A 13,269-nucleotide genomic window follows, 5' to 3' on the forward strand; every position below is an offset into this window, starting at 1 on the left:
GCAGAAGTATGCAACATTTCCTATGCATTTTCCAATTAAAATTCACATATATTGACATACATCTCAAATAGCAGTCATCCAGAAAGCCTCCCAGCTGGCCTCTTGTTAGGGGGGCCATCTGATCACCTAGCCCCCCATATGTTGAAACTCAAACTGATTGGCCTGCTCCCCCCTCCTCTCCCCCCTCGCGTATTACTGGCAGGGGTGGGTTATAAGGTCACTGTCTGTGGGGTGGTGTTTTATGGAAATGCTGTGGTTTTGTTGTAAATTTTAATATAGACTATATGTTTTATTATTGTAACCCACCCTGAGCCCGCTTGTGGGGAGGGCAGGATAAAAGCCCAAATAATAAAATAAATAGACCTTTACCTTTTTAAATAAAATAAAATAAATATAACAGATACTAGCTATTGCTCAGCAGCACCAAGCAGGGAGCCTTTTTTTTTTTTTTTGCTGAGCTGTTCAAATGATTTCAGTTGCACCAATATGATTAGAGTGATTTATTACCCAAAATCACACCGAATTTTTAAAGCCAAGTAAGACAGGAATCCAGTGGCATGTTTAACAAGACCTTCAAATTATACATGTATATGCTTTCATGTGTCTGAGCTTATTTAGTCATTGCTAAAAGGGAGGGGGGGTTCTACTTGAATTTTTAAAGGAGACTTACTACATAGATGTTTCTGTGTACCTTTGGTTTCTGTCTGGACCAGCAACCTAGTTAAATTTGCAGTAAAGTTTTTGAGATCACTTCTTAAATATATGCTGCTGATTGTGCAGGCTCGGCTCCAGAAGAAGGGAGTGCAGTCCATCATCTTCAAGGCCTCCTGGAGGATTGGGGATGTGCCACAAGATTGGAGAAGAGCGAATGTTATCCCAATCTTTAAGAAATGGAAGAAGGATGACCTGGGAAACTATAGGCCAGTCAGTCTGACTTCTGTTGCTGGGAAGATATTAGAACAGATTTTAAAGGGGACTTCTGGTTGGGGGTAATGGCGAGACCGTCGTGATCCGGAGCTCCGGACCATCCGAAGTGCTGTTTTTGGCTGGTGGGGTGCATCAATCGCCCACAGCCCCCTGATTTCAGTTAGAAATCAGGCTGGAACGCTTGAAGCCCCGAGAGTGAAGGATCTCAGCAGGTGGGAGGCTCTGAATTAAGGGCTTTCCTCCCAAGCCTTGAGATTCTCCTCAGAGAAGGGCGGCTAAAATCTCTGCAGCAGCTTCTGGAGTCATTAAATTGGCATAGGCTCGTCGTATCCCAAGCCTCAGGAACAGAATTTGACAGAATTGGACGTTTGAAGCAGTGAGTACAACCCAAGAAGTTTGTGTTAAGTAAAGATTACTATCTCCCCCAATGGACTGTTTTACTGAAAAAAGACTGATCTTATAAAAAAATTAAGAACTGAGATCCTAAGCGAAAAAAGCATACTAAAGAACTCAGTTGTTTAATTTGAAGTTTGAGAGTGAGAAAGAGTTAAAAAGAGCAAAGAAAGAATATTGTTTTGCATACTTGTGGTTGGGGAGATAGCGACGCGGAGGGAGGATCATGGGAATCGGAGGAAGCGACGTGAGGCAGGAAGTGATTACAGCAGAGTATAATAGACGGAGAGGAGACAGAGCGGCGAGGGAGAGGTCAGGAAGAGCCGGAAGGAAAACAATGTTGGAAGATCAAAAAGAGTCCAGACTTAAAGGTGCTACTGGACTCTTTTTGATTTTGCTACTACAGACTAACACGGCTAACTCCTCTGGATCTATGACAATGTTGGAAGAGGAAGTGAAGTGCCCACCATTGAAAGTAAGGGAAGAGGAAGTAAAGTGCCCACCATTGAAAGTAAGGGAAGATCATAGTGTTGTCATCATTACCATAGAGAAAGATCGCCTGACATTTTATACCATAGAAAAACATCGCCCAACATTTTAAGGGTAAGGGAAGCCTTAACCACCATTTTAAGTGAGGGCAGATGGCCGAAATTTTGATATAAAAGAATTGAAACTTGATTTAAAAGGAAGACAGAGTTAAGAAAGAGAGCAGATTCGTGGGGGCCCAAAGCAAGCCCGATGGCTTCAAAAAAAGAAATGGACTGGCAAGTTGCTATGGAGAATTTGGACAAAAAAATAACGGAGGGAACTAAAGAGATTCGGGAGATGGTACAGCAACTGCAGCAAAATTTAATGATGGAAATTAAAGACGTTATTAAGACGGAAATAACGGAGGTTAAAAAAGAGATGGAGGCAATAAAAACTGATTTACAGAATACCCAACAAAAAGTGCAAGAAACACAACAGATGGTGCAGGATGGAGAAAAAAAACCAGAGGCTATAAAGACAGAGACTATGGGCATGGGTGAAAGAATTGTGATGATGGAATGTAAAGCAATGGATAGGCAAATTCGTATGAGGGGTGTTCCGGAGAAAATGGGTGGATCTGCTCTGAAACAAGTAGCTGAAATACTGGCAGAATTTTTAGAACAAACAGAGGAGGAAATGATGATGCACTTGGATATTGTGTACAGAGTCAACTCAAAGTATGCAGAACAAAAGGATTTACCAAGAGATACTATTGTCCAATTGACCACAAGAAGAATGAAGGAGGAAATCATTAGAAGGCATTTTGAGACTCCACTGGAAATAGCTGGGACAAGGGTTCGAATTATGAAAGTACCAAGAAAAGTGCTCCAAGAACAGAAAAAATACAGAGATTTGATACAAAAGCTGAAGGCAGCTGATATTAGATATAGGTGGGAGTTGCCGGAAGGAGTGACTTTTGAATTCCAATCAGGGAGACAAGTGATTAAGTCAAAGCATGCAATGGACATGTTTCTGATGGAGAATGGAAAAGACTTTCCTAGTTCAAGTAGATTATAATTATGGAGTACGAATTAATTTCATGGAATGTTAATGGACTCAATTCACCCTCTAAACGAAAAGCTGTGTTACATTGGCTATCTAAACAAAGAAGCAATATGATTTGCTTACAAGAGACTCATGTTAGAGATCAAGATGTTAAATATCTATTTAATAAGAAGTTAGGAAAACAATTTGTTTTGGCAACAAAACAAAAGAAGAGGGGAATTGTTATATATATTAAGGAAGAATTGCAGCCCAAATTAATAGTTTCTGATAAAAATGGAAGGAACCTGGCTGTAGAATTTTTATGTAATGCCAAAAAAACGTTGATACTTGGAGTATATGCACCGAATGGTTCTAAGTATTTATTTTTTAAAGACTTAAGAGAGCAAATGGAACAATGGACTTATGATCATATAATTGTAGCTGGAGATATGAATGGAGTTGTGGATTTACAGTTGGATAAAAGCTCATCATCAAGTAAAGTAAGGGCAGGGAAATTACCAAAGTCATTTTTTGAAATTCAGGAACAAGAAAATTTAGAAGATATTTGGAGAAAGTACAACCCTAAATCGAAGCAATATACTTTCTTCTCAACTAGTCATCAATCCTTTTCTAGAATAGATATGATCTGGGCGTCTAAAGAATTGGCAGTATTTACTAAAGAGATTGATATTTTACCGAAAATCAGCTCAGATCATAATCCTGTGATGTGGAGATATGGAATGAGAAATAAAAAACGGAGATGGAGAATTAATGAGGATCTTTTGGGAGACCCAGAATGTGTGGAGGTGCTTAAAAAAGAAACAAAGTTTTTCATTCAATGCAATGTTGATAAAGGAGTGTCAACACATAAGGTCTGGGATACATATAAAGCCGTAATTAGAGGTGTGTTGATGGACTTAAATGGAAGAGACAAAAAGAAAAAAGAAATGAAGTTAAAAGAGATTCAGGAAAAAATTATTCAAGTAGAACAGCAATTAAAAAAGAGGCCAGGTAAAAAGAAATTGTTGTATGAAATAAAGTTATTGCAAGAACAAATTAGGGTTATGGAAAATAAAGAAGTGGAGTGGGAATTGAAGAAAATGAAGCAAAAATCATTTGAAGGAGCCAATAAACCAGGGAGATATTTGGCGTAGCAATTGAAGAAAAAGAGAGAAAAAAGAACAGTAAGTAAAATTATGGAAGAGGGGAAGGAATTATACGACCAAGGACTGATTGAGAGAGCATTCTATAAATATTATGCAAGACTATGTCAGAAAAAAATAGTGGACTATAAAAAGATAAGAGACTATTTTTAAATAATCGATTTGCCTAAGGTACCGGAGAAGTTGAAAGAGAAGCTTGGTGCTGAAATAACAACAATGGAAGTGGTGCAAGCAATACAAGCTACTACAGTGGGTAAAGCTCTGGGACCGGATGGAATTACAGCAAAATTTTATAAAGTGATGGTAGAGGATTTAAAACAATTGATGCAAAAAGTGATGAATGAGATATTGGAGGGGGTAGAGATGCCAGATACATGGAATGAGGCTAATATTACATTGATACCGAAAGAGGCATTAGATTTAAGTAATGTTAAGAACTATAGACCAATATCTCTAACTAATAATGACTACAAAATATTTGCTAAGATATTAGCGGAAAGACTTAAGGTGTGGCTAGTAGAATTTATAGAAGAAGATCAAGTTGGTTTTTTACCTGAAAGACAAATAAAAAATAACTTACGAGTATTGCTGAATGCCACTGAGTACTATGATAAAAACCCAGGGAAGCAGGTTGGGTTTTTTTTCGTGGATGCAGAGAAAGCTTTTGACAATTTGAACTGGGAATTTATGTTTACAACAATGGAGAAGATGCAGTTGGGAGAGAAATTTATACAAGCAATAAAAGCAATATATAAAAATCAATCTGCAAATATAATTGTTAATTTGGATGTAACAAAAAAGTTGGAAATAAGAAAAGGAACAAGACAAGGGTGTCCGCTTTCCCCACTTCTGTTTGTAATGGTATTGGAGATTTTACTTAGGCAAATAAGAGAAGACAATTCAATAAGAGGACTGAGGACAAAAGGATTTTCATATAAAGTCAGAGCTTTTGCCGACGATGTAATGGTGATAGTGGAGGATCCAGTAGAGTGCATGCCTAAATAGATGAAGAAAATGAAAGACTTTGGAGATTTAGCTGGATTTGTTATAAATAAGGTGAAGTCCAAAATATTTTGTAAAAATCTGACTAAACAACAGCAAAAGGAGTTGATAGACAAGGTAGAATGTGAAGTAGTGAACAAAGTTAAATATTTAGGAGTGGAAGTGACAGCGAAAAATATTGATTTATATAAGAATAATTATGCCAAGCTATGGCAACAAATAGATAAAGATATGATTAAATGGAACAAAATGAATTTGTCATGGTTAGGTTGTATTGCAGTAATTAAGATGAATGTTCTTCCATGAATGATGTTTCTACTATGGACAATACCTATTGTTAAAGATAGTAAACAATTTGAAAAGTGGCAGAGAACGATTTCATTCAGCTTGTCAACGAAGGGTTTTATAGCTTCACCAACCGCCCTCCGTACTATTTCCTCCAGCGATTCTCCCTTTAAGGCAGCCGAAACTGACTTGCCAAGGGCAGGACTTTGTTTTTTTGTTGCCATTTGGGGGGGGGGGCCGCCAACCAAATTTTGAAACTCAGCAAAGGGGAAGAGTGAGCCTTCTTAGCTTCAGATCTCACCTCTCCTTCACGTACGCTTGTAATAACAGAAGGAATTCGCTTACTTGTAGGCTCTCGCCTAGTTCTGCTCTTTGCCGTTTCTCATGGCCCGGCAGCACTCGAGGCGCCGCGCACGTCCGCCGGCCTCCGTAGGGGCAAACGGGCAATTAACCCCCCGCATTGATTCCGGGGGGCTCTTCCCGCAGCGTCCCGGACCCAGCCTCCCTCACTGGGAGTTTTGGGGGCTAATCGAGCCAGCGAAGAGGAGCGTCCGACATGGCTGAGAAAACGAAACCGAATCAGTCTCTAACCTGTTCCATTACACAGATATACACCAGGCCCGGCGGCCACAGTCTTCACCCACCTTGCTGTGTAAGTGGATCATTTTCCTCCCACCCGCAGGCCTGGCGGGGAGCACATGGGGTTGCCAGACCCCCTGTCCCCGAGAGGGGAGGTGGCACATGTTCAGGACCACTGCATGGGGCACAAGTGAACTGGGGAGGGTGGCTCCATTTGTGTTGATTGGGAGTTTCCTGGGGGCGTCAAATTTGGAAATGTATAACTCCGAGATCCATACTGCAATCTTGACCAAACTTTGTTGGTGGCTGCAGAAGAGCCTGCTGCACATTCCCTGTGAATATGGGCTCTTTAAGTGCTAAGGGAGCTGCTCTGGTGCCGATGAACTCCGAACACCGAACATGTTCATTAACAGGACATGTTCAGTTCCGTTCGTCTGTTTGTGTTCGTCTTCGGGAACGAACACCAAACATCCTGTTCAGGTTTTTTTTTCCCGTTCATGCCCATGTCTAGTTGTAACTCTATTTAGGATTGGACTATTAGTTTACAGCACATCCTATTTTTGCATTTTAAGATATCAACAGCAAACTTTCACCTTTTTCCGTATCTTGAAACCACTTGTTTTCTCCCACCCACAGGCCTTTTTTTGTACTCAACATCTGGCCTGTTTAGAAGACCTGAAAGTTTGCATAATATTCTGTGATTTTTGTTGTTGTTGTCCTAATTACAGATATTGCATGATTTTTTTGTTTTGTTTTAGGAATTTGTCTGGGAACCAGTTCACCTTTGTGCGTTTTAAAAATACTTCATAAATTCCAAATCCTGTGTCTAGGATCAATTTTTTCAAAAATAAAAAACATGTTCAATTCTTCCCCAGCTTGCATCTATGGGAGATCCCAAACTTGCAATTCCTTCCTTACTGCACCTTCAGGATGCACACAGGATACAGTAGAAATCTTAGATTGCTGCCTGACAGCTGTGGTGAAATGGCTGAAAAATAACAAATTGAAATTGAACCCAGACAGGAATGATGTGATGCTTGTTGGGAATCATAAAATCATAGAATCGTAGATCTTGAAAGACACTGTACTCCCCACTTTTGATGGAGTTCATCTCACCCTTGCAGACTCGGTCAAGAGCCTAGGGGTTATACAGGATCCAGCTCTACTACTAGAAAAACAAGTTAAGGCAGCTGCAAAAACAGCTTTCTGCAACCTCACTCTAGCCTGGAAGATGGCTTCTTACCTCGACATGGCCAACCTCGCCACCTGGATCCATGCTATGGTAACATCAAAACTTCACTAATGTAATGCACTATTCATAGGTCTTCCATATAAGTTAACTAGAAGGCTCCAATTGGTGCAAAATACTGCAGCCTGACTGTTATCAGGAGTGAACAGAAGCATGAATATCACCCCCATTCTGCAGTCACCCTCCTAGAGGTATGAAGCTCCATCAAGTCTCCCTTCTTCCCCCATCCCCTTGGCCTGAAGTGCCTTGATGGTAACATTGACTATTGTAATGCACTATACATTGGTCTCCCAGCTAAGCTAACTAAGAGGCTCGAATTGGTGCAAAATGCTGTGGCTCAACTGTTAGCAGGAGTGAGCAGGAGTATGAACATCACCCCCATCCTACAGTTAACCCATCGGCTATCTATCAGTTACTGTGCTCAGTTCAAGGTATTGGTTATCACATACAAAGTGCTTCACGGCTTTGGTCCAGCATACCTATGGGACCCCCTCCCTGTTTATGTTCCTCCACGGCAACTTCACTCATCTGAACAGGATCTCCTGCAAGTGCCACCCTGCACATGGGTGAAATCAACAGCAGCCCATACTTGGGCTTTCTCTGTGGTGGCCCCTACCCTGTGGAACGGCCTGCCTGAGGAGGTCAGGAGACCCCCCACTCTCCTGGCTTTCCACAAATGATGCAAAACCAAATTATTCAAAAAGGCTTTTTACTCAGATAGGAGGGCTGTATTGTAGGGAGGGGGTCTCAGATGCTTCGCTATTGAGTTAAGGACCATAGACTAACAGTCCTTGACATTGTATGGAAATATCCTTGATACTGTATAGAAATGTCCTTGCTACTGATTGTACTAATCTTACACTATGTAATCTGCCTCAAGTCTCAGTGAGAAAGGCAGAGTATAAATGACATAAATAAAAATAAATAAATAAATTCTACTGCTGAGCAACTCCATACTCCCCCCCCAAAAAACATTCATGTTTAATGTACATCGGGTGCATCAATTAACTTTATTAGATCTGGCCTCATTCAATTATTGTAATTTCATCCTTTTACAGAATGTTCTGTGCCTGTATTCAGGGAAGGAAGATGGCCAAGAAATTGGCTGTTTATTTATGAGCTGGTGTAAAAGTAGACCATCAGTAGACAAGCTGTGGAGGAGGCTAGAGCTGACAAGAGGCCATCTTTGTTGAAGGCAGCCAAAGATTCATCCCCTTCTGCTGAATACTGCTATTTTTAGCAAATAGCCCAACAACTTCTCTCTCTTTTAAAAAGTGTCTGTTATAATTTTGGTAAAGAGTCCAGTAGCACCTTTAAGACTAACCAACTTATTTGTAGCATAAGCATCTGATGAAGAGAGCTGTGGTTCTCGAAAGCTTATGTTACAATAAGTTGGTTAGACTTAAAGGCTCTACTGGATTCTTTACTATTTTGCAACTACAGACTAACACAGCATACTCCTCTGGATCTGTTATAACTTTAAAAGCCAAACTGCTTGGCTAAGGGAGAGAGAAGGCAGCAAAACTAACACCAGCTGTGTGTCTCCGAAAAGAAACGTGATGACATTCTTGCTTCAGGTGTTGACAGCTTCATTCAGGGCACCACCAATATGCTAATAGAGGCTGCAAAGGAACTGTGTCCAACAAGCTGCCCATAATGATGATGTAAATTTTGCTTAAGAAGATATGATTACAGTAAATTGCAGAGAATTGCTGTATTCTCTGCTGCAGTGTTTATAGAGCAGGATACGTTTACCAGCTCCTTTTGGGGGCAGAGGGGAGGGGGCGATGGTAAATGGAGCCATTTAATTCCATTCAATTCTATCACATTTGGTGACTGTTAAATGCTTTATATATCTGGTCACTCCACAAGCCATTAGGAGGGCAGATCCCTGGTGCCAGATGAATATCTGTAAACAGGTGAAGTTAGGGTAGAGAGACTAAAGGCAGAATGGGAATAGGGGGGTGGGAATGATAAAAGGGATTTGGGATGAAGACAGCAGAAACCTGACACTAGTTAACATATGAAAAGGGCCATGGTTTTAGTCAAACAAAAAGTTTCCTAAATGGGAACAGTAGAAAAAACCTACTTGCCCAAGAACATGAAAAGGTCAGTCTTAAAGTGCTACGCTACGCAAGGAACCTATTTCTAGAGCAAGACTAGGCAAATATCCAGGACAAATATCCAGTGCCTTGACTCTGGATTGGGGCTCTGCAGTCTATTAGTGAGTCCCTGAGATCCACAATGAGAACAGAAGGAAACAGCTTGAAGGCTTTTTCATAAGAACATAAGAAGAGCCCTCCAGGAACAGACTAATGGTTCACCTAGACCAGTATCCTGTGGCCAACTAGTTGCCCTGGAAGACCAAGAGATAAACTACATGAGATGGCCAACATGTGATGGGTTCCACCAAGTTTACCTGGGAAGTGTAGTCGGGCCCACTCCCAAACTCCAGGAGGAAAACCCGAGTGGAGCCGATTTTTGCAAGAGCGTCTCTTGCAAAAATCGGCTCCGCTCGGGTTTTCCTCCAGGAGCTCAGGGGCAGGGAGAGGGGTATGTCCGAGCAGCAGCCACAGCAGGCTCAGAAGGATGGGAGGGAAAGGGTCAGCAAAGAGAGCCCAGAGAGAGCGGAGCCCGCAGCATGCAGCTAACAGCCACAGAAGGCTCTCTTCACTCACTCTTTCACTCCTGTCCTTCTGGCTGTGTTGCTGCTCTGACATGCCCCCGCCTGCCTCCAAGCTCCCAGAAGAAAACCCGAGCAGAGCGGATTTTTTCAAGAGAGCCAAGATGCACCAATCGGAGCCAAGACACACCGATGTCAATAGCACCATATCCCTCGGTCTACAATGGCCTTTCAGCTGTCAGAGGAAGAATTGGAGCCATTTGGCCCAGAGTGGAGCCCAAGCATCCCTTCTGACCCCTCCCCTGAAAAAGTAGTAGGGGAGGGGGGTAGATAACTGGGCTTGTCAACAGATGATTATCATTTGTATGCAGATCAAGTGACAAGGATGGCAAAATCCTTGGATATAGACATTTCCTCCACAGAACCCAAACCAAAGGACAGAATATTGCAACACATGACTTTGCAAGACAAAAGAGGACAATTATGCCATTTTGTTTAACCACTCGCCACCCTCTTCTGTTGTTACAGAAGAAATGCAATCTAGACACAGGCAGGGTTTCCATTCAACCCCAGCTGACAGGGAAGGAAGCTGGATTTGCTAGGGAAAAAAGGTATACACGTCTTCAGGTCTCTATATTAAAATAGCAAAGTATTCTGCAGTAATGGGAGCCAATCAGTTTTTTCTGTGGAATAAGATGTCTGCATTCAATGACCTGAGGACCAAAAAGTGCTGGCCAGAGTCATCCAAGAGGAGGCAATCTGCCTCTCAAAACAGCAGATTAACTCAGGGCAGAATGTAGCCGACTCCTTCACAAGTGCACTGGTGTCATCTATAGAACTCAGAAGACATGCTTGGCTGTGTTCTATTGCACTACCAATAGAAACAAGATTGAAGACATGCTGTTTGAGGGCCAGACCCTGTCCTCAGATAAGATGGATGAGTACCTAACCCGGAAATGTAAAGATCATCAGAGTGCCAGGTCACGTGGAGTCTTGCCTCCCTCACAACTGCCAGGAAACAAGGCCACTGGCAGATACCAATCATATAGAGGGTGCCAATTTAGGTATCAACCTTATCATCGGTTACAGCAATATCCTCATCACCACTCATTTCATGGTGCACAACCTTGCACAAGCCAAACTAGGGCACTCTAACTTCTGCTCCTAAGGACCCATCCCAAGATCAGAAACTGCTGTTCCGACTAGGAGGGGAAACTCCAGTGGTTTTTGGCAACAGGTTTGCCCATTTTATCACAACAGATGCATGGATACTTGAAATAGTTCAGTCTGATTATAAAGTGAAGTTTAATTGCTCTCCATGTCTGAATCTCCCTTGTAAGTCTATGGGCAATACATCCCCTGACCTAGCACATAAGCTCCTTGCACTTATTAATAAAAAGGCGGTTCAACAGGTCCCTGAATCCAAATCCAGGTTCAGATTCTACTCAAGGTTCTTTTTGGTAGATCAGCAGGATGGGGATTCCAGACCCATTCTGGACCTTACAGAACTCAACCAGTATGTTAGACTGGTCCACTCCTCAAGGTCTTTCAGCTTCTACCCCCTACGTCACGGTTTGCAGTATTTGATTTGAAGAATGCTTACTTCCAAATTTTGATTAATCAATCTCACAGGAAGTATCTGAGATTCCAGTTTGGAGGACAAAGTTCCCAACATCAGGTGTTACCTTTTGGTTTAGCTACAACTTCAAGGGTATTTACTAAATGTATGACCATGGTAGTTGGTTTCATCTCCAGACACCTCACCCTCTTTGTTGCCCTCCTTTGGACATGTTCCAGCTGGTCAACATCCTTCTTAAACTATGGTGCCCAGAACTGAACACAGGATTCCAAGTGAGGTCTAACCAGAGCACAGTAAAGCGATACCATACTTTGCGTGATCTGGACAACTCCTGTTGATACAGCCTAAAATTGCATTTGTCTTTTTAGTTACTGCCATCATGCTGCTGACTCATATTTAGTGTATGGTCTACTAAGACCCCTAGATCCATTTTCACATGTACTACCACCAAGACAGGTTTCCTCATGCTGTAATTATGCCTTTGATTTTTCCTATTTAAATGCAGAATTTTACATGCATCTCTGTAGACATTTTATTACTTTTTGTCAGGCTCTGCCAGTTGGATCCCCAGTTACTTCACTGCAGACACTTGAAGAGTCCAGTTAAAGTTTCTTTATTAGAGATCCATCAGTATCAGTGCACTCAGACAACAGCATTGGCAGGAGTGACGAAAAGGGGGGAAGCAATGTTAGTTATAGGGCAAGGTTCCCGCCCTGGGATAAGGACCGTTAGAATTTAGGCGCGCAGGGCCTAGGAGGTAGGAGGAGGTGGGGAGGGGAAGACAAGGATGAGCTCATTTCATGTCTCAGGGAGATACGGCTCCGGCCGGCACTTCAAGGACACTTTCCCATGCCAGTCAAGAAAGTGTAAGTAGCCACCTGCAAGATAAGCGATTCACAGCTACACAGTTAGACAGCTACCCGGATATTTCTTTATACATTCTCAGATGTCCAGAATACAATATAGAATATAATAGGCACACATGGCAGATAAGCAGGGCACATCTGCCAGTTTTAGCCCAGTTTTCCAGCTTCTCAAGGTCATCCTGAATCTTGATTCTCTCTTCTACTGTATTTGCAACCCCTCCCAAATTAGTGCCATCTGCAGATTTAAGGAGCAGCCCCTCTATTCCTTCATCGGGGTCATGTATACAGATGTTGAACAACATAGGGCCCAGGACAAGTCCCTGAGGCACTCCACTTGTCACTCCTCTCCCAGAGGATGAGGAACCATTTCCAAGCACTCTTTGGGTGTGATGGGTCAACCAGTTACAAATTCACTTAACAGTAGTAGGATCCAAACTACATTTTACCAATACGTAAAAGCTATTCCTCAGGGGTCTCTGCAATATATTCCCACCAGTGAAACCGATAACACCACAATGGTCACTGCCCCTGGCATTGTCCCTTCGGCAACTTGCCCAATGATACTATTAAAGTGGTATTTTTAGTGACTATCACATTGACTAGGCGCATGAGTGAATTAGCTGCATTAAGAATAGATCTAGCCTTTCTTAAGTCACACCCAGAGAAGGTGGTTCCTACACCTAGCTTCCAATTCCTTCCCAAAGTAATATCTAAATTTCACACTTCCCAGGAAATAGTATTGTCTGTTTTCTTCCCATCTCCCACCTTAGAAGCAGAAAAAGCTCTCTGTACACTAGATGTGCACAGAACAGTGCTATTTTATCTAGACTGCACTGCCTCCTTTAGGTCAAAAGGTATAATTGTTTATTTGTTACACAGGCCCTACGAAAAGGACAAAGGCATATTCTCAAACCATCTCAGTTTAGTACCATCTGCAGATTTAATGAGCAGCCCCTCTGTTCCTTCAACCTGGTGATTTATAGATGTTGAACAATGCAGGACCCAGGACAGGCCCCTGAGGCACTCCACTTTTGGTTTAGCCACAACATCAAGGGTAGATTAAATTCTGTTATAAATAGGTCAACTTACCA

The sequence above is a fragment of the Eublepharis macularius genome, chromosome 16 (genome assembly GCF_028583425.1).
Source record: "Eublepharis macularius isolate TG4126 chromosome 16, MPM_Emac_v1.0, whole genome shotgun sequence".
Taxonomy (NCBI): domain Eukaryota; kingdom Metazoa; phylum Chordata; class Lepidosauria; order Squamata; family Eublepharidae; genus Eublepharis; species Eublepharis macularius.